A 20,612-nucleotide genomic window follows, 5' to 3' on the forward strand; every position below is an offset into this window, starting at 1 on the left:
AAATTTATTATTCGATTCGAGTCGATTTTATAGAAATCCATCGATTGGGTATAAAAGTGATCAAAATTGACCAAATTGATTGGTTCGGTCTAGTTTGATTCAGTTCATAAGGCAAATTTGGGCCTGTTCGATTTGGTCTATTGAAAAACTTCAATTGTATTTTTTTATCTCAATTCAGTTTTGTTTGAATCAAATCGACTGTTTACTCACCCTATCACTATTATGGAGGCGCGGGATGGTTGGCGCCAGCGCTGGCCATTGCAGGCCTTTCACTGTCCATATCAATAAGGTTTTAAGAAGAAGAAAACGATTTTGGAGAAGATGACACATTTTTCGGTCCCTCATTATTTTTCTGTTTTTAATTGAGCCAAAAAGACCTTTTAATTTGTTCAATTAGGTCATGCAATTAATTTTGATAGGATATGTTGTGAAAATAAAAAAAGAATCAATATGTTGTAATTCCATCAAAGTCAATCGAAATCTATAAAAAAAGTTTCACTAATTCCATAAAACTTTATGTAATTATAGTGGAATCTGTGAAAATCTTAGGAAATTCTTCAATTCCATCAAACTCAATAATTCTTTTAAAATCTAATACAATCTTAATCTAATACACCCTCCTTATTTTCATTTATTTTCTCTATTTTTACATAGTTCAATTTGTCGTGATTGTGTAGGCTGTGAATGCAACTTAAATCTCTTATCGATGAACTAAGCTCTTGAATGGTAGAGTTACTAAGTTAGAAGTGGGCAAGGTTTAGCTGAATGAATGACTTCTGATAAGCAATCAAGCATTGAGCGATCAAGCTCATCAATAAGTTAAAGATTGAGGCGATAGATGTCGAGTATCAAAAGCTTGAAGCTATAAACAAAGAGCAAGATGTAAAGATTGAGAGCTTAGAGTCTCAAGTTCAACAATTAGAGGGAGAGCTGAAAGAGGCTCGAGAGCAAGATAAATTGGCAGAAGCCACACTCGCTCATTTGTGCTAAAACCTTATAAATAAGATTATGGCTAAGCTTAAGGCTCGAGATCCTAAAAAAGATTGGGACTTTAAAGTGCATTTACCTTGATGATGATGAAGAGATAAAGGAAGTAAAAGATCAAAAGGCTATGGGGACGCAAGAAGAAGTTGAGAGAGGTTTGAGTCAAGACGCTCTTGTTAAAGACCAACATGTAGCTGAACTTGACCCTATCAAAGAATAAGCTAACCAAAATCCCTCGTGGGTCTTAAGCGAGCTTCAGTAGGTTTTTTTGTGTGATTTTTACCAAGGCCTAGCTTTTTGTGAAAGATCTTTTTGCCTAGTTTCGCCTTTTTAGGCAGATAAGCTTTTTGTAATATTGGTGAACCATAATATGTAAGAATTTTTTTATCTAAGTAATGAAAATCTTTTTCAAGAATTTCCCCTTTCTTTTTAAAGCTTTACTTTGCTTTGTGCATTGATTGAACGACTAAATCTCACCAAACATCTGCATCTTCTTTATATAATTCTTTTAGTTCAGTCTTTGAGGTTTGGAGTTAGAAATTCTGAGCTTTCATCTTTTTGAGTTTTCATTTTAACATAGAAATGTGTTTTAAGCTAGAGATAAAGCTCGGATGAACTATTTAAGTTCAAACATTTTGGATTGCTTTGTTAGATTATTTAATAATCTGTATGTGGCCCATATGATCAAAGGGCTGGTTCTAATTAAGGTGACCCAAGATGATGGTTATTGGGTTTAATGGATAAGAGCCAGTTAGGGTTTTAATACCCTTCCTCTACCTTATAAAAGATAAAGGAATCAATAGATTAGGGTTAACACAGAAACAAGAGAGTGTGACGGCTCCCTCAAACACATACGAAGATAGTTTGTTTGAGAGAGCTCAAAAGAAACTCCCGCAGCTGTTGATTATTCTCTGACCATTAAGAGAGCACTTACGGACAAAAGGCCAGAGTGAAGAAACGTAGATCTGCTGTTACTGTAACATCCTCTTGAGTTGAGTCGGGTTGAACCAAACCTGGTTGGGGTAGAATGGATGATAAGTGGACTTATTTGCATGGAAAGTTTAGGACTTGTTTGCCTCCAAACATATAGCTTGGGTAGTAAGTTGTAGCCTTTGTATACTTGAGGTACCAATTAGAGAGTTTACACAGCCAAATCACTTCTTCTAGAGTCTACCCGTTCCTATCATTTTCACTTTCCTATTTTCACGTTTTTCATTTCTTCTTACGTTTCCCTTCCATTTCCTTGCACTTTTCATGCAAGTTACGCAGTAAGTCCACTCCAAGTAAGTAGAATTCCTTGAAGTTATATGTTATTCACTCTTTAATTGAGTTATATTGGAGATGAGTTATGAGAATTCTTGTGTATAGGAGAAGAAAGTTCAAAGGTAGCAGAAAAGAGAAGCTAAAACAGAGCCCCAGCTTTGTGGCAAGACAGGTTTGATATCTCTTGTTATTTCCCATGTTCTTTGCATGAAACATTGTGTGGAGTGTTGCTCATGAGATCATATGTTGCTTATTGTGGAGTGAGAGGATTGAAAATGATGTGAAAACAGGGGATGGAATGAGTTTATGAACCAGAGTTTGCTGGAAATTTTACTAGCAACTTCATCTTGATTTTGACCCCAGTAAATGATGGAACTAGGAATTGTCATAGAAGAGTTATTTGTTCCTCTATGTGTTATCTTTACGTGGGCTTTTGAATTACTCAATTTGAAGTTGTATATTGAGAGTTATGGCCAAAAGAACACAGACTGCACAATCTGGAAACACGTCGCGCGCCCGCGCGGTCTGGAAAGCAAGTCGCGCTCGTGACTTTCACATGCGCGGTCGCGACTTTGGCCAAAAACTCTCTGACTCTCAAATGGCACATTTCGCGCTCGCGAACTCCACAAGCGCGCTCGCGACTTCATCTCGCGCTCGCGACTTGTGCTGCGCGGTCGCGACTTGAGCCAGAAACCTCTCTGACTCTCGATTGCACTTCTCGCGCTCGCGAGGTTTGAAGACGCGCTCGCGACTTCTCCCTGGGAAGCATCTCGCGCTCGCGACTTTTCCCTGCGCGCTCGCGACTTGTGTTTTCATGCATTTTGGACTTCATTTTCTATACAATTACATTCCTTTGCTCAACATGCATGCATCCAATCATTGTAAAACAAAAATATAATATAAGAACATGGATTAAAACAACATGTAAGCATTTATATGGTGTGAAATCAAATCAATATGATGAACTATGACGTTGTGAAACCATTTATGTGCTATTGTGTTACATTGTTGACATGCTAATCTTAAGCTCCATTGAGGTTAGGTAGAAACCATGTAGATAAGGCTATGTCGCGACATAGAATAGCAGATCTGCGCCCCATACAGTTTGGAACTCCGGCTACAGGCCGTTGAGTGGATATGATTAAACCGTGCGGTGCAAATCCGGTTAGGGGCACCAAAACGGACAATATTGGCATAGGCGAATCCGGTTCGGGGCCTATAGCATACAGTTTCACCCAGTTTCATACAGTTTATCTTATCACTTCGGTTTCACTATAACCTTATGGAGCCATACAGATTTTAACTTGCTATTGCATGAATCAGACAGTAAAATAAACAGTAAGAAAGATCAAGGTGAAATGAAAGCCGTATGTTATGTGTGATTATATGTACTTACATAATTCTTTCTGCATATATGTGTGCTTAATTATGTCTTTCTATATTGAGATATCCACTGAGCTGTAATAGCTCAGCGAGTTACCTGTTTAACTCGCAGGTTTTGAGACTGGTCTATAGAGCGACAGCGTACAACTGCAGCAGTTCATCTGTAGAAGACACGGTCTTCAGGGTAGCTCCCTATTTTGATATGTATCTTTTATTATTCTTTCATGGCATGTACAGGGCACACAGTTGGGCCCATCTCATTTTGAACACTTGTATAATGTATATAAATATTCAGTACACTAGTAATGTAAACGGCATCGGTATATATATATAAATATTCAGTATTATGATATCAGCATGTCTAATCATACAGTCAACCAGTGTTGTAGCATCTCGACTCGGTTCATTCGGGTTAACGGGTGGACCGGGAAGAGGTGTTACAGTTACGGTGAGAATCGAATTGCCGCAACGAGGTAACCCATAACATAGATCTGCCGTTATGGATCAAGGTACCTTCCGATTATTGTATATTCTTGTCAAACAAATTCTAAGAACAATAGATCTGGGCTATATTAAAGATTATTCAACATGTGGTATCAGAGCCTGTACTTATTCTAGATTTGTTTGATAGCGTTTTGTTTGGCTTAATTTATGGAAAATTAATTTCGTATTATGAAGTTAATTTATATGATATAAGCGAAGCCAAAATTATAGAAATTTGAAAACTATTTATTTTCTTTAAGCTTTATAATTATTTTGTTGTTATTTATAGAGAATGGTTATGACATATTAGGGTTATGTCGTTAAAGTTTTGAGATCTTAATTTAATCTCATAAAAGTTTTGCATAAATCAATGTTTAATGAATGGAAAACTTGTTAGTCACCAAAGTGGCCTTGTTTGGATTGTTTTAGACATTGATTATGCATTTTTCAATTGTTCATATTTGTGTGATGCAGTTATATGACATGAAAGTTAAAATTGAACAATTGAGTTCGTTGATTATAATTTGTTAGGTTACCCAAAGGTAGACCATTAATTATAATCAATGGCATTAAAGAGACTTATCATTGTACGAATTAATATGAATGTATATCCAAAGATAACATGCATATTGTATGGAGCATTATTGAATAGTTGAATGGAATAAATAAAAAAAAGTAACTGGATTCCAGAAAGGAGCACGGGCGTGCTGTGATGAAACACGGGCATGCTTCTCTCTGACTTGCATAAAGGCTCGCAAGTTGCTCCACAATGAAAGTCTATTAAAGTATTTTTCTTATTGGCATCATTAATGATTAAAGCTATGCATTTAAATATTACCTAAAGGTGAATCTAGATGCATAATTAAAGTTGTTATTGGTTTGAATCCATTTTATGTTTACTCAAAGCATTAACGTATGAGTATTTGTGTAATGTTGCAGCTTCTTTTAACATGTTTGCTATGGGCACTGGGTTGATTAAGTTCAATGGATTGAACTATGCTGATTGGTCCGAACAAATCCATTATCAGTTAAGAGTTCTGAACTTGGATTTGGCATTAGTCTCTGAAAAGCCAGCAGCCATTACAGAGACCAGCACTGAAGCTAACAAGTCCCATTATGAGGCTTGGGAGCGGTCTAACAGGCTGAGCTTGAACTTAATGAGGATGACAATGGCTAAAAATGTTAAGCCATCAATGCCCAGAACAGACAATGCTAGAGAGTACATGCTGAAAATTAAGGAATACTCCCAATCGGACATAGCTGATAAGTCCATCGTAGGATCCTTGATGAGTGAGCTGACGACCAAGAAGTTTGATTGGTCACAATCCATTCATGATCATGTGACTGGCATGCAGAATTTGGCAGCCAAATTGAAATCAATGGGAATGGATGTGAGTGAATCCTTTTTAGTTCAATTTATTATTAACTCACTTCCTCTTGAGTTTGGTCAGTTTCAGGTGAATTACAACACCCTTAAGGAAAAATGGAACATTTAGGAAATCAAGGCCATGTTGATACAAGAGGAAGGGAGATTAAAGAAATTGAAGTAACACTCCATCAATCTCACTTTTCAAAATGGAGCTAGCAGCAGCAATAACAAATCAGGGAAGAAAGGCAAGAAAAGGGACAGTGCCCCAATGAAGGTTAATGAGGGCCAAATCCGTAAGGAATTGAAGTGCTACTTCTGTAGGAAGAATGGTCACTTCAAGAAGGATTGTCCTAAAAGGAAGATTTGGTTTGAAAAGAAAGGTATACTTTATGTTTCAGTATGTTTTGAATCAAATCTTATTGAAGTGCCTAATAATACCTGGTGGTTAGATTCTAGTGCAACTACTCATGTGTCTCATATTATACAAGGATTTCTTTCGATCCAACCCATAAACGAAACTAAAAGTTCATAGTCATGGGAAACAAAATGAAGGCACGAATAGAAGGAATTGGGACTTATAGATTGATCCTGGACACTGGTCGTTATCTGGATCTTGAAAAGTGTCTCTATGTTCCTGAATGTGCTAGAAATCTAGTTTTTGTAGGGAGGTTGGATAATGTTGGTTTCAGTTTTAAGATTTGTAATGGTGTTTTTTCATTGTACAAACTTAAGTACTATTATGGTTCTGGTACTTTGATTGATAGTTTGTATCGTTTTAATCTTGATGCTGAATTTAATGAATCCCTGTTTAATGTTGAACACAATATAGGTATTTAAACGTAGTGCACATAATGAATGTTCTGCTTTCTTGTGGCATCAAAGGTTAGGTCACATATCCAAAGAAAGGATTTTGAGGTTAGTGAAAGGTGGAATCTTACGTCAATTGGATTTCACTGACTGGGACGTGTGTATAGATTGCATTAAAGGTAAGCAAACTAAGCACACATTAAAGACTCCAGCCACAAGAAGCAGTGAATTACTTAAACTTATACACACTGATATATGTGGCCCTTTTGATGTTCCCTCTTGGGGTGGTGAAAATATTTTATTACCTTTATCGATGATTTCTCACGGTACGGTTATGTATATTACTGCATGAAAAGACTCAATCAGTGGATATCCTTGAGATATTCATTAATGAGGTAGAAAGGCAGTTAAATAGAAAAGTAAAGTGGTGAGATCTAATAGAGGTGGTGAATATTATGGTAAATTTAATGAAAATGGACAATGTCCAGGTCCATTTGCAAAGTTCCTTGAAAGTCGTGGCATTTGTGCGTAATACACAGTGCCAGGTACACCTCAAGAATGGTGTAGCTGAAAGGCAGAATCGTACTCTTATGGAAATGGTTAGAAGTATGCTAAATAATTGTACTGTACCTTTATCATTATAGATGCATGCATTAAGACTGCTGCATATTTACTTAATAGGGTTCCTTGTAAGGCAGTTCCTAAGACCCCTTATGAACTGTAGACGGGAAGGAAACCTAGTCTGAGGCATCTTCATGTTTGGGGTTGCCCAGCGGAAGTAAGGATATATAATCCACATGAAAAGAAGCTTGATGCTAGAATGGTTAGTGGATTTTTCATAGGTATCCTGAAAAGTCAAAAGGGTACGATTTTATTGTCCTAACCATAGCACGAGAATTGTTGAGTCTGGTAATGCTCGGTTTATTGAAAATGGCCAAATTAGTGGGAGCAGTGAACCACGCAAAGTGAATGTGCAAGAGATTCAGATTGAAAATCCAACTCAGATGGATTTTCCTAATGTCTCTTCTTCGGTTGTTGTTCCACTTGTTGTATCACGATTTAACAACATGGTTGAACACAAAACAACATTTCGAACCCACAAAATGACCATATAAATGATGAACCAGCAAATAATGAACAATTCACGAATGATCAAGTGGTTTCACATGAAATAGCATTACGGAGGTCACAAAGTTAAAAAAGGCCAGCTATTTCTAATGATTATGTGGTTTACTCACTTGAGCATGAATGTGAATTGGGCATTGATAAGGATTCAGTCTCTTTCCAGAAAGCCATGGAATGTGATAATTCTGAAAAGTAGTTTAATGCCATGAAGGAAGAAATGCAATCAATGAGTGACAATCAAGTCTGGGATTTAGTCGAGTTGCCTGAGGGGTCAAAACAAGTTGGTTGTAAATGGGTTTTTAAGACCAAACGGGACTCTAAGGGCAACATTGAAAGATATAAGGCCAGACTTGTTGCTAAAGGTTACACTCAGAAGGATGGCATTGATTATAAAGAGACCTTTCTCCAGTTTTCAAAAAGGACTCTTTAAGAATTATTTTGGCTTTGGTGGCTCATTATGATCTAGAGTTTCACCAAATGGATGTAAAGACAACATTTCTTAATGGTGACTTAGAGGATGAAGTATATATGGACCAACCAGAGGGGTTTGTGGTTACAGGAAAGGAAAACTTGGTGTGTAAGTTAAAGAAGTCAATATATGGATTGAAGCAAGCTTCCCGTCAATGGTATCTTAAGTTCAATAATACCATCACTTCATATGGTTTTATAGAAAACACTGTTGATCGGTATATTTATATGAAGGTCAGTGGGAGCAAGCTCATTATGTTAGTTGACGCGGAACCCAATGAAAATAAATTTCATGAACTCAATGACAAGTTTTGGAAGAGATCAAAGATCTAGAATAAACTCCCCTCTATGGCACCCAAAGCTTAAAGAAGCGAGAACACCAATAATAGAGTAAAAGAATAAGATAAACGCCACAAAGAATTGATAAGTTTACCTTGATTCTTGATGCAATTAGAAGAATGCAATCTCACACTCTCTAAAAACATGAACACGCCAAAGGCATGGAAGAAGAAAAACCTCTCTTTTAATTGATTGAATAATTGATTTATATTTACAAAAAACAAGCTATTTATACTAATCTAAGAGGTCCAGATCCTTAAAGGATTTAGAGTTAGCTAAGGAGTAGGATTTAGCAAATCTAAACCAACTAAGGATAAGACTAATAAAATCATAACAACTTAAGGATTTGGAGATCTAATCCAAATCCACTAAAGATTGACTAAATCTAATCAAAATAAGGCTAATTATTCAAGGGTGGACGAAATATTGGAGGCCCAACCCATTAGCATTGCAAAAACACAAAATAAGCTAACTAACTAATGAGAGGCAGACAGTTGCACGGTCCAGGGCGTGCCAAGGCGCACGGGCGTGCGCGCATGTATGAGTGTTCCTCGCGAGAGGCAGAGAAGTGCACGGCCTGGGGCGTGCTGATTGGCACGGGCGTGCGCGCATGTTCATGTGTCCCTCGCGAGAGGCAAAGAAGTGCACGGTTTGGGGCGTGCTAATTGGCACGGGCGTGCGCGCATGCATGAGTTTCCCTTGCAAGAGGCAGTAGAGTGCACGGTCTAGGGCGTGCTATCTTGCACGGGCGTGCTTCTACAAGCCTTCAAGTCAAAGTTACTGTAGAAAAAAAGTCAAATTTACTGTAGCAGACGTGTCCAACTCAACATGTGCTTTCAATAATGTGAGAAACTTAGATGCCCTCCATGCTTCCTTGAGCTTTATGGTTGAGTGGTCTCGATTTCGTATCATTAGTCCTATATGTTGATGACATTCTTCTTGCTGCGAATGATGTTGGGTTGTTGCATGATGTAAAGGGTTTTTCTCTAATAACTTTGAAATGAAAGATATGGGAGAGGCATCCTTTGTGATTGGAATATAAATATTCCGTGATAGATCACAAGGACTGTTAGGATTGTCTCAAAGAGCTTACATTGATAAGGTATTGAGAGATTCAGAATGGAAAAATGCTCCGCAGGAATAGTTTCAATTCAGAAAGGAGATAGGTTCAGCGAAATGCAATGTCCTAAAAATGATTTGGAACATAAAGAGATGGAGTCTATTCCATATGCGTCAGCGGTTGGGAGCTTAATGTATGTTCAGACATGTACTCGGCCGGATATTAGTTTCGCCGTAGGAATGTTAGGGGGATATCAAAGTAATCCCGGGATGGACCATTGGAAAGCTACAAAGAAAGTACTTAGGTATTTACAAGGCACTAAGGATCATATACTCACTTATAGAAAGTCCAGCCATCTAGAACTGGTGGGATACTCGGATTCAGACTATGCCGGTTGTGTAGATTCAAGAAAGTCTACATTTGGCTACTTGTTTCTTCTAGCCGGAGGAGCAATATCATGGAAAAGTGGAAAGCAGTCTGTCATTGCTACTTCCACTATGGAGTCTGAATTTATGGCATGCTTTGAGGCCACTGTTCATGCATTGTGGTTGCGGAACTTTGTCTCAGGTCTAGGCATTGTCGACAGTATAACTAAACCGTGACAATTCCGTAGCTGTCTTCTTCTCTAAGAATGATAGGTACTCTAAGGGTGCAAAGCACATGGATTTAAAGTACCTATCTGTGAAAGAAGAAGTGCAAAAACACAAAGTGTCAATTGAGCATATCGGTACTGATCTGATTATAGCGGATCCGCTAACTAGAGGCTTACCACCCAAAATCTTCACTGGCCATGTTGATAGGATGGGCATTATAGATAAGTCCTTGTTAGCATGATGTTTAAACTTGTATATATATATATATATATATATATATATATATATATATATATATATATATATATATATATACGTATGGTTGTTTTGCTCATATTATTGTGACACTTAGGAATTCAATTAAAGATGTGTTTTGCTTATTTATGTGTTATCCACATTATAGATGTATACAATAATGGTTTGAGTGAGATAACAATAACAGTTGATTGTAACAATGTATTGATTGTTGAATAGTTTCTCCACTAAAGTTTTATGAATTGAACTGATCTGTGATATATGGAAGGAATCATGTCGATTAATGACTTGTGACCGCCATAATCCGATCATCTTAATTCTAATTAAGGTAAACATAATAGATTCAAGAAATGCACATGGGCTAAGTGCGAGATTGTTAGATTATTTAATAATCTGTATGTGGCCCGTGTGATTAAAGGGCTGGTTCTAATTAAGGTGGCCCAAGATGATGGTTATTGGGTTTAATGGATAAGAGCCAGTTAGGATTTTAATACCCTTCCTCTGCCTTATAAAAGATAAAGGAATCAACAGATTAGGGTTAACACAGAAACAAGAGAGTGTGACATCTCCCTCAAACACATACGGAGATAGTTTGTTTGAGAGAGCTCATAAAAGAAACTCCCGCAGCTGTTGATTATTCTCTGACCATTAAGAGAGCACTTACGGACAAAAGGCCAGAGTGAAGAAACGTAGATCTGTTGTTACAGTGAGAATCGAATTGCCGCAACGAGGTAACCCATAACATAGATCTGTCGTTATGGCTCAAGGTACGCTTCCGATTATTATATATTCTTGTCAAACAAATTTTATGAACAATAGATCTGGGCTATATTAAAGATTATTCAACATGCTTAAGTCTGTTTGATTGTTGGAGCTGCTAAAACTCGACATGAAGTGTTAAGTTTGAACTTCAAGGATTGCTTAAGTTTGTTTAAGTGTTCGAGTTGCTTAAGTCCGTTGAGGTGTTTGAGCTACTTAAGCTCGACATGAATTGTTTAAGCCGAAACTTCAAGGACTGCGTAAATCTGTTTAAGTGTTTAAGTTAGACCTGCACATAACCCGATATAATCCGACCCAACTCGAGCGACCCAACCCAATCTAATCCAACCCGATTCGACGGGTTTGAAGATATAATAGGTTGGATTGAGCGGGTCATCTTTATAATTCACGAGTTGGGTTGGGTCAAGGATTCAATAGATAAATCCGCATAGATCTGACCCAACCCATAAATAAATTATGCATTATTTAGTTAATTTGATTTGATTTGCAATTTGAATATAAATACTAAATTATTTACATATTTAGTAGATATTACCTTTGTTATTGGAGCATATTGTACTTTAAAACATATTATATAATTATGTTACTAAGTATTTTTATTTACGCTGTCTTTTTTATTAGAAAATTAATTTTTTATCGTTGATTATTGATTATGATGATGATAATAATGATCATGTTAAGAAATTTAATTTTAACATGTCATTGAATATATTTGTAGTTTGTGAAAATTATTGTATAATTTAAGTTTAAAGTATATTTTATTTTTTAGTAATCCTCTTAAAGAGTTGTATTTTATTTAAACATATTATTATTATTATTATTACTTATTATTATTATTTATTTGACCCCGAGAGTTTACGTTTAATCCGTATCCAATCTATTTTTAACCCTCAGGATTACGCATTTAATGAGTTGAGTTAGGTCAAAATTATTGACCCGTATGTACAAGTCAGGTACTTTAAATCATAAATTTGACCCAATCTGATCATGTGCAGCCCTAATTTAAGTTGCTTAAGTTCGGATGCACTACTTAAATCCGAACTTCAAGGAATACTGAAGTCTGTTTAGGTGTTTTAAGCTCCACAAGGATTGCAGCAGAAACTTCTTCTGAGTCCAGTGATCCAACATATTCATTTCCACAGTGTATTTTTTGAGGCATCAATGAACCTTAGCAAAAACAATTTAGAAATAAAAAAGAATTGAAATTAGCAATAGTGGTGTCGCCACTGTGCGTGCCTCTAATAGCTTAGCTTGAGAGCGTGCCAAAAATAAAATTAATTAACTTACAAACAAATACAAAATAATCAAATAAATTTTATTTTATTTTGTCTAAACGTTAATTAAATAAATTATAGAAAAATTTGAAAAATGCTTTCAATAAGGTAATTTTGAACTAATTAAAAAAAATTAAACTAAATATTTGTTTTTTTACCATGTTATTTTAAAAATTTTTTAATTTTTAAATAAAGTGTATCATGAAATAAAAGATTTATTTAGACTTTTAAAAGCATATAGAATAGCCTAAATGATTATAAAAAATAGAAATTTTCAGAATGGGATTAGAAAATTTTCAAAATAGGCTTTTAAAATTTTCAGAATAGCATATAGAATAACCACTAATTCTGGACCACTTCCGTATTCATATTTTAACATTCATGTAAACTTTATGCAGTCATGGACGGAAATTTCTGTTCAAAATTTTAAACCAATAGTTTTGGTCTGATAATACGGTTCGGTTCAGAACCGGTGGCCATGAGCTTATTACTGGACAGTTGAATTCAAACATTCAAAGAACTCAAATCGATGTCTTATAAAACAGTTCGCCACCTTTCTTCTCCGCTGCCGAAACTCTGTTCTTCACTATGCAATTTCTCCGGCCAGGCAAACCCACGCCCAAATCCTTGTAAATGACTACCTTACCGATGTCACTCTCCAAACGGATCTCCTGTTAGCTTATTCTAGATCCGGGGTTCTTCAAGATGCTCGCAAAGTGTTCGATAGAATGTGTGACAAAAACATGCATTCATGGAACATTATGTTGTTTTCGTATGTGCAGAATTTTCTTTATTCTGATGCTATTAGTGTTTTTCATAAGTTTCTAAAGCTTGGTTTTCGACCGGATCACTATACCTTGCCTCAGTTGTTTAAGGCATCTGTTGGAGGAGGAGGATTGTTATCTGGGGTGGGTGCTTCATGGGTGGGTGATTAGACCTTGGTCTTGAAGGATATGTTATTGTGGGTACGGCTGTTTTGGATTTTTATGTGAAATATGGGCAATTGGTCGATGCAAAGAGAGTTTTCTCTGGCATGCCATTGAAGGATTCTGGTGTTTGGAATCTGATGATTTCAGCATATGGGAAGGCTGGTTTCTGTGCAGAGGCTTACAGTTTGTTTGGAAGTATGGTTATGGAAAGGGTAAGGTCGATGCTATGACTATTCCAAGTATTTGAATGCTTGTGGTGAGGGGGTGACTTGATGAAAGGAAAGGAAATTCATGGGGCAAGTTTTAAAGAATGTTCTGTTTGATGGAGATGTGGCAATTGGGAATTCATTGATCGATATGTATGCAAAATGTGGGTGCTTGGGTAATTCCAGAGAAGGTTTTAGTAGAATGCCAAATTGGAATGTGGTTACATGGACTGCAATGATATCTAGTTATGGAATTCATGGGAAAGGAGGGAACTCACTGGATCTTTTCAGGAAAATGAAAGATTGTGGATTGAAACCTAACCCTGTTACCCTAACTGCCGTTTTGGCTAGTTGCAGTCACTCAGGTCTAATAGATCAAGGCCGCACGATATTTTATTCCATATTGCCAGATTGTGGGCTTGAACCTAGCATAGAGCATTATGCTTGCATGGTTGATATTTTGGGTCGCTGTGGACATATTGAAGAAGCACTTGGATTGGTACAGAATATGAAATTAGCAGCAACAGCAAGTGTCTGGGGTGCCCTGCTAGCTGGTTGTGTGATGCACAAGAATGTCAAGATTGGAGAAATAGCAGCTCATCATCTTTTTGAAATGGAGCCGAGAAACTCTAGCAATTACATAGCCTTATTTCATATTTATGAATCTCACTGTATTTGGGATGGCATAATAAGAATTAGAACAAGGATGAGAGAACTAGGTCTGGTGAAAACTCCTGGTTGTAGCTGGATAACCATTGCGGGAACAATATGTAAATTCTACCAAGGGGACAATTCCCATACACAGACAAATTTGATATGCGATACATTAGATCACATGATCAAGGTGATGGCATTGCCTTGTGATTTCCAGGAACACTAACTGTACAAAATTTTGCAAACAACAATACCCCAAAGAATTAATTATGGAGAGGTATATATTGCATAAGGTTCACTTTCATGTTTCATGTTTCATGTTGATTTTGATGTTGGATGAACTCTGCCTACTCATATCAGGACACTGATATCATGCAATTATAGCTCAACTATCGTGGTGGCAAAATTATGCAAGTATACCACTACTCTAGATTTTGTGTCATTTCCATTTCTTCTTTCTACCCCAATATTGATAGTTCTGGATTTAATTTTCTTGAAAGGTTTGTTTGGATTTCAATTAAATCAGCATATCACAAGCTTTACTTATTATTGCATCAAAACATTTTTGACAACCTTCCGAAAGAATAGAGAGAATTTTCAAGTACCATCTTATTAAGGACATTGGATTAAAAAATATATGATTACGCTGCAACTTATTTCATTATTTGCTTTGTAATCAGAGTTTGTGCTCAAGATATTTCTGATTGGAGGTGGAAGAGGAGGCTGCCAAATCATAAACCTGAGGATGTTGGTGTGACGATTTTGTGTGTGAACCTTGACGCACTTTTTCATTTTTCTTAATCACCTCGTCAAAGTGTACATCCTCTTCAATGGTTAGTATCTTGGTTTCTCACCATGTGGTCCTGGTACAATGGCCTCCTGAACTTTCGTGTGTTCATCAAAATCTATGAGTTCAGTTTTCTGAACTATTTTTTCCTTTCTCTTCTTAACGAAGCAGCAGAGAGCAACAGAGAGAAATGCAAGAAAGAACAGACCACCAAGCGAGACAAATACAATCACTATGACAGTTGAATGATGTCCTGGTGTTGGGGGTGAGGGTGGAACAAGATGAGGTGATGGGGGAGAAATAGGATGGGGTGGTGGTGGGGGGAAGTTTGGGTGACTGGGTGGTTTTGCTGCAGGGGCTGGGGGATGATTGGGTGGTGTTCCAGGTACTGGGAATGGTGGTGGTGGCGCAATTGGACGATGTGGTGGAGCTACTTGTGGAGAGGAGGGAGTATTATGAGGCGGTACCACTGTTGGAGATGGTGGCGGCATAATGGGATTATGTGGTGGAGCTACTCTTGGAGGGGAGGGGGGAGTATTATGTGGTGGTGCCACTGTTGGAGATGGAGGTGGATGAAATGGATGGTTGGGCGGAGTTCCTGGCTTTGGGAATGGTGGGGGCATAACAGGATTATGAGGTGGAGCCACTTTTGGAGATGGTGGGGCTTTTGAGAAGGGGGCACTTTCGGAGGGGATGGAGAAACATATGGGGAGGCAGAGGATTATGTGGTGGAGGAAGAGGAAAGTAAGGGAAGTTATAATTATCAATATGAGCCATTTCAATCTGAGAAAGGTACGATAGTTGATAGATTGTGTTATGTTGGTGCTGAGATGTGGAGAATATGGCCTGCCTATTTGTAGTTTGGACTGATGAGTGGGATTTGGAATTGTCTAATGATTTGCATGCTTCTAAGCTTTTAGTTACTTGACTGTCATGCCAAGATTTTTAAGAGCTGTCATTGATTGAATTAAAAAACACTTCTTTGTTTTATTTGTTAATTACTTACTAGTCACAAGTTTTCATTCTTTCTTAGTATGAATATTATTCTACAGAAGCTATTCTTATTTTACATAGACAGCTTGTGGGCGTAGGTCTCAAGACAATTTTATTCCAAGCCTGCGGAAAATTATTTAGAGCTCAACTCAAGCCTCAAAACTATACATAATGATGCGTCCCACATCGCCCGCGGAGTACATCCCGGACTAGTGTATAAGGCTGAGTTCAATCTTTTTTCTACAAGATAGCTTTTAGGGCGAAATTAGGAGTTCAATCTCTTGCAAGAGTGTCTCCTGCAAGAGTCCCTTATCACATAAGCTCAATAAGTTTTATCTATCAATGATAAAATAAATATCAAATCAGCTTCTATTTAAATGTTATGTAATCATAATAAAATTATATAAAATAGAATGCTCAAAAGAAAAAAAAAAAAAAAAAAAAGGAAGCAAGATTGACTTGAATCTAGGTAGTACCTTGAACCCAAGTCGATTAAATTTCAAATATTTTATGAATTAAATCCAGTTATCCTAGTAACTTAACTTGTCCATGCCCCTGCTTTCGGTGAACAGAAATAAATCCCAGATATTCCCAACCAACGGGTCTGCAAATGCTCTCTTAAGTTATCGAGCCTTGTTATTTTGCTCATCCAAAAATAGAATGTTACTTTAATTTTGAACCATGACCTGAAATCAGAAATTAGATGATTCTACTGGTATTGATACCTGAAACAATGACTATTAATGCGTGCTTACTTTTATATATGTAATGGTCAAAAAAGTATTTCCATGATAGGGAACATTGGAAGCTGGCGTAAGTGCTGGTTTTTCTCTCTTATGCTATAGAATGGGAGAGGAGATGTAACCATTGAAAACAGGCCTTCTATATAGCACAAAAGTGAATTTCTGTTTCATTTCCTTTTCTTTTTAGCATTTCAACAAAAATTTTGCCAAAAATATACAACAAAAATATTGTTACATACTGAACAGACACCCTTCACTCGTAATGAACAATTGGTTAACGAATGAAAAAGTTAGTCTCCCAAAAAAAAAAAAAAGGTATCTTCTGTGTAATTCTATATTTCCCTTGGGAAGCCCATGAAAAATCAACGTTTGCAGGATATTTGCAGAAACTGCCACAGGATACCTAGAGAAAATGAAGAGAGATGAAGAGAGAATCCAAACCCAATACTCCAGCGTTATGGCCTGCCATTGAGACAAGCACACCTTGCAGACCAGAGGTTCTGATTGCTCCTTTCACAGATATCAACCAATGTTCAGTTCTGTGCATGTCCGGAATCTGCATTTATGAAAGATAATTGAAATGCTGTTACAAACGCACCGCCTTTCAGTGCAAACGAAATATTGATTGCAATCACAATAACAAAAATGGAGTGATGTCAGTAATTAATTCTGTTTTTTTACACTGAGGCCTAAGGTTTTATTTGTCGGAGAATATCAAGAATTTCAGTTGGCATTAATGGTGTTAAGACGAGGTGAAAATAAGACACTGGACTTTAGAAGGCATTGGGACTACTGTGCTCTAGTTAACCCTCCCAAACCTACACAACCAAGGTATTGGGTAAGAAGAGAAAGCAAAAGATGGTTTTTAACAGCATTAAATAAAATTTCATTACCTCTTATAGGTATCAAGGATCGATGGTAATGGATAACATTATGCTGCTAAATGAAAAGCAAACTTAATGTCATTATGCTGCAGTCAGCTACTCTGGTTTTCATTTAGAACAATCACAGTAATTGGGCAAGAGATTTATTGAACTCAAAATCAAGTTCTGAGTCTCAAGTTTTCGAATTGAGTCGAGTTCAAGCTCTATAGTGTATCGACTCAACTGAATTACAACTCTAGCCTAAAGGAGATTCAAATTCAATCTTTGTCTGGTCAAACACACAGACAAACACAGCAGACATTGCCAAGTATGCTGAAAAGCACCCAAGCAAAGTTGAAGGAATAATAGCAGAAGGCAGTAAAGAGCTGACACTCACATCACCATTAGCAAGAACTTCTATGGTTGGTAAAGCAGGAGAGAGAGTAAAATTTCATTCCACATATCTGGTATTCCAGGTAAGCACCAGTGGCTACAATCAGGTATAGGTAAGTTATCATTCCACTTGCCAACATGTGCATCACTCCTGAAAGCTGACATTGATGTTATATGAAGTATGGTTATAGGAACTGTCATTTTTTTTACCACCTCCATTGTGATGTCTGAAAATATACTTCTGTTCCTCCCTTCTGTATTTGATGCTGGCTGCCTAGTTACATTACAAAACCTGTGGAATTTATCGCTGATGCAGACAACAAAGACCATTATTAGTCATGTCGAAGAGAGTATGTGCCACTTGCAATGAAATCTAGCAGGAAGGGTAAAAAAGAATAAACTACAAGATTATAAAAAGCCAAATGGTAGAATTTCCCCCATGGACTATAGCCAAAGACTGAAGTAAAATCATAAGAGTCAAATTTGTTATGCTTTTAAGAGGATACATGCACAACCCAAGTAGAGAAGTTGTGCTTGTCGAAGAGATAAAAGGCTGAAGCAAAAATATAATATTATCTTCAATGAGAAGGGAACAATGGGCTTCAAGAAAAGTTTGCACCCACAAACAAAGTAGTTTTACAATAGGTACAAACTGGGAAACAGAAAAGGCTCGTGTTCACATCACTGTCTCAGTATTGAAGAAGTACCTCCAGTGAGATGGCTCATAAGTCCTAAAGAAGACACGTGTTCTATTTGTGTCAATCGCGTTCTGCACCCATAATGCCCAAGTGTCCAGTGCTATTCTGAAGGCAGTAGGAATTGACATACCAAGCTTCACTGAATTCCCAACCTGGAAATAGCAGCCCCTGTCCAGAATACAATTCACTTACATGTAAAAATTTTGCAGATCATACCAGTGAGAGGAAAATAATATCAAGAACGCAGCAACTTTCCAATCTATCACAACTAACAATTTTATTAGATATTAATATTACAAGCATGGAGGAAGACTAACCATCACCAAGTCTATTAAAATGAAAGTATATCCATGAAAACTGAAAAATCATTACACAAGCCTTGTTTCTAGTCAAAGATGATTCGATAATGCACTTTGTGCCAAAACAGACTTGTTAAACTAGACAATGTTAAATGTTAGACCAGAACCTTTTCCAGTCAAGGTATTAAGTTGTGTTGAATGCACAGGGAGAGATTGTTTCATCAACCTTTGTTTATATAAATAGAATAGATAATGCAAATAAAACTACAGAACTTGATGGCAGAGCATTATCAGTTTTATAAAAGAACAAAATAAATATATACATCAGATTTGAATTTACAAGTTTATCCCTGTCTAACATATCCTACTTCTACAGAAAGAAGAATAAAAAGCATCTTGTGTATTATGCTATATCAATGTTTTGTAAATTTGAAGCAGACAGTAATTTCCATTTCCATGAATTACTGAGTGGTCTGTGATATAGGTTAGCATTACCCAGTAATTTGCTGGCAAAGTTTTTGTGGCAGGCCTAATTTGCTTTTCAAGATATATTCTAGCCAGATATATGGATGATTTGGTTCCAAATATCATCAAGACTTTAGCTTGTTCGGGTTCCATAGATGACTAAGGAAGGGACATTTCAAATTGACACAGAGACATAATTCCTGCGATTGGTGTGCCGGACTGCAAGGAAATGCATATTTTCAGATACAATTATTACTGTTACACAGAATAATCATGCTGAAAGTAGTACATTTTCTGTGGATTAGATTTCTATCTGAGTACTACAGAATAGGTATCATCCTCTTACTACTGAACAGCTTCAAGTGATAACATTCGTGTTTTCAAATGAATACAATGACGATTAGCAGTATCAAAAACTATTAATGAAAAGCTAACAACAACGTTTTCTTCAGTTTCAACCATCTTCCATCTGATGAAATCTAGCATGAGAGAATTTTGGAAATCTAATGGCAGTACTACCATTACCGTGCACATAGTCTCTAAGATGCTTGTCTGTAAGATGCTTCGCTTTTTTTCAACGAAACTGCTAATTGCAACAACACTTACTGGAATATTATAAATTTATATAGCTTTTATCACTAAGTAGTATGAGTAATTAGAGGTATGGCCTTGTCAATAACATAGTTTCAAGAGAAGTCGGCACATGATAGCATTTGAAGTTTCTGCTACAGTATACTTGATAGTAACGTCCGATTCAGATCATCATCAAAATGCTTTTCAGGGTTTACTTGATAGTAATGATTGTTAATGGCTATTACAGCCATTAAGTCATGGTTAATTCATTAATTGCATGTAATTCATACATGAGGTTAGCAGTCTTAAATGCTAAACTAATTAGTTGAAAGTAATTTAAAACATAACAAAATCATAATTATTAGTTGTAGTGAAGTGTCCTGTCCTTTAAAAGCATATTTTCTCTTCCATTTATTACAAACAGTATTGTCATCATCTCATACACTTAACAAATTCTTTAAATTGGGAAGGCATGGAGGGGATAAGGAAAAGTAGCAGACATGATCATTCAGTAGAATCGCCAGAAATTTTATTCCATTGAATGAATGACTCGAGGGCAGGAGCACATTTAGATCCAGTTCTTGAACTTCAAAATCAAAGAGTAACAGGGTTAGCAACAAGCATATGCTTGTTACATTTTGCTTATGGCGATGCTCGCACTCCTCACAGTTAGGTGCTGAAAGAGCAGGACAGTCAAAAAGTGAAAAGCATTAAATGTTCCATGTAAGGTGGATACAATCCTAATGGTTTCTACAATTCAACATTATCTTTGAAATTCACTAATGGGGCTTGAGAAGGTGGTTGCATTCCTAGGAATAAGAATCAA

General features: G+C 36.8%; 1 long non-coding RNA gene and 2 pseudogenes across 1 annotated transcript; 1 reads left to right on the top strand and 2 right to left on the bottom strand.

The window, feature by feature from the left end:
* Positions 1–12,712: 12,712 nt before the first annotated feature.
* LOC149491971 (pentatricopeptide repeat-containing protein At3g26782, mitochondrial-like) lies at positions 12,713–14,242 on the top strand (annotated as a pseudogene).
* A 258-nt stretch (positions 14,243–14,500) lies between these two features.
* LOC149491972 (uncharacterized) lies at positions 14,501–15,784 on the bottom strand (annotated as a pseudogene).
* Positions 15,785–16,613: 829 nt separating this feature from the next.
* On the bottom strand, positions 16,614–18,506 carry LOC149491973 (uncharacterized). Its single transcript, XR_016319194.1, has 3 exons — positions 18,459–18,506; positions 17,965–18,058; positions 16,614–17,051 (listed from the first exon to the last, which is right to left on the bottom strand). It is a non-coding gene; the product is annotated as an uncharacterized LOC149491973 (long non-coding RNA).
* Between the last annotated feature and the right edge of the window lie 2,106 nt (positions 18,507–20,612).

The sequence above is a fragment of the Jatropha curcas genome, unplaced genomic scaffold (assembly GCF_041381405.1).
Source record: "Jatropha curcas cultivar XTBG-Jc1 unplaced genomic scaffold, XTBG_Jcur_1.0 HiC_scaffold_197_pilon, whole genome shotgun sequence".
Taxonomy (NCBI): Eukaryota; Viridiplantae; Streptophyta; class Magnoliopsida; order Malpighiales; family Euphorbiaceae; genus Jatropha; species Jatropha curcas.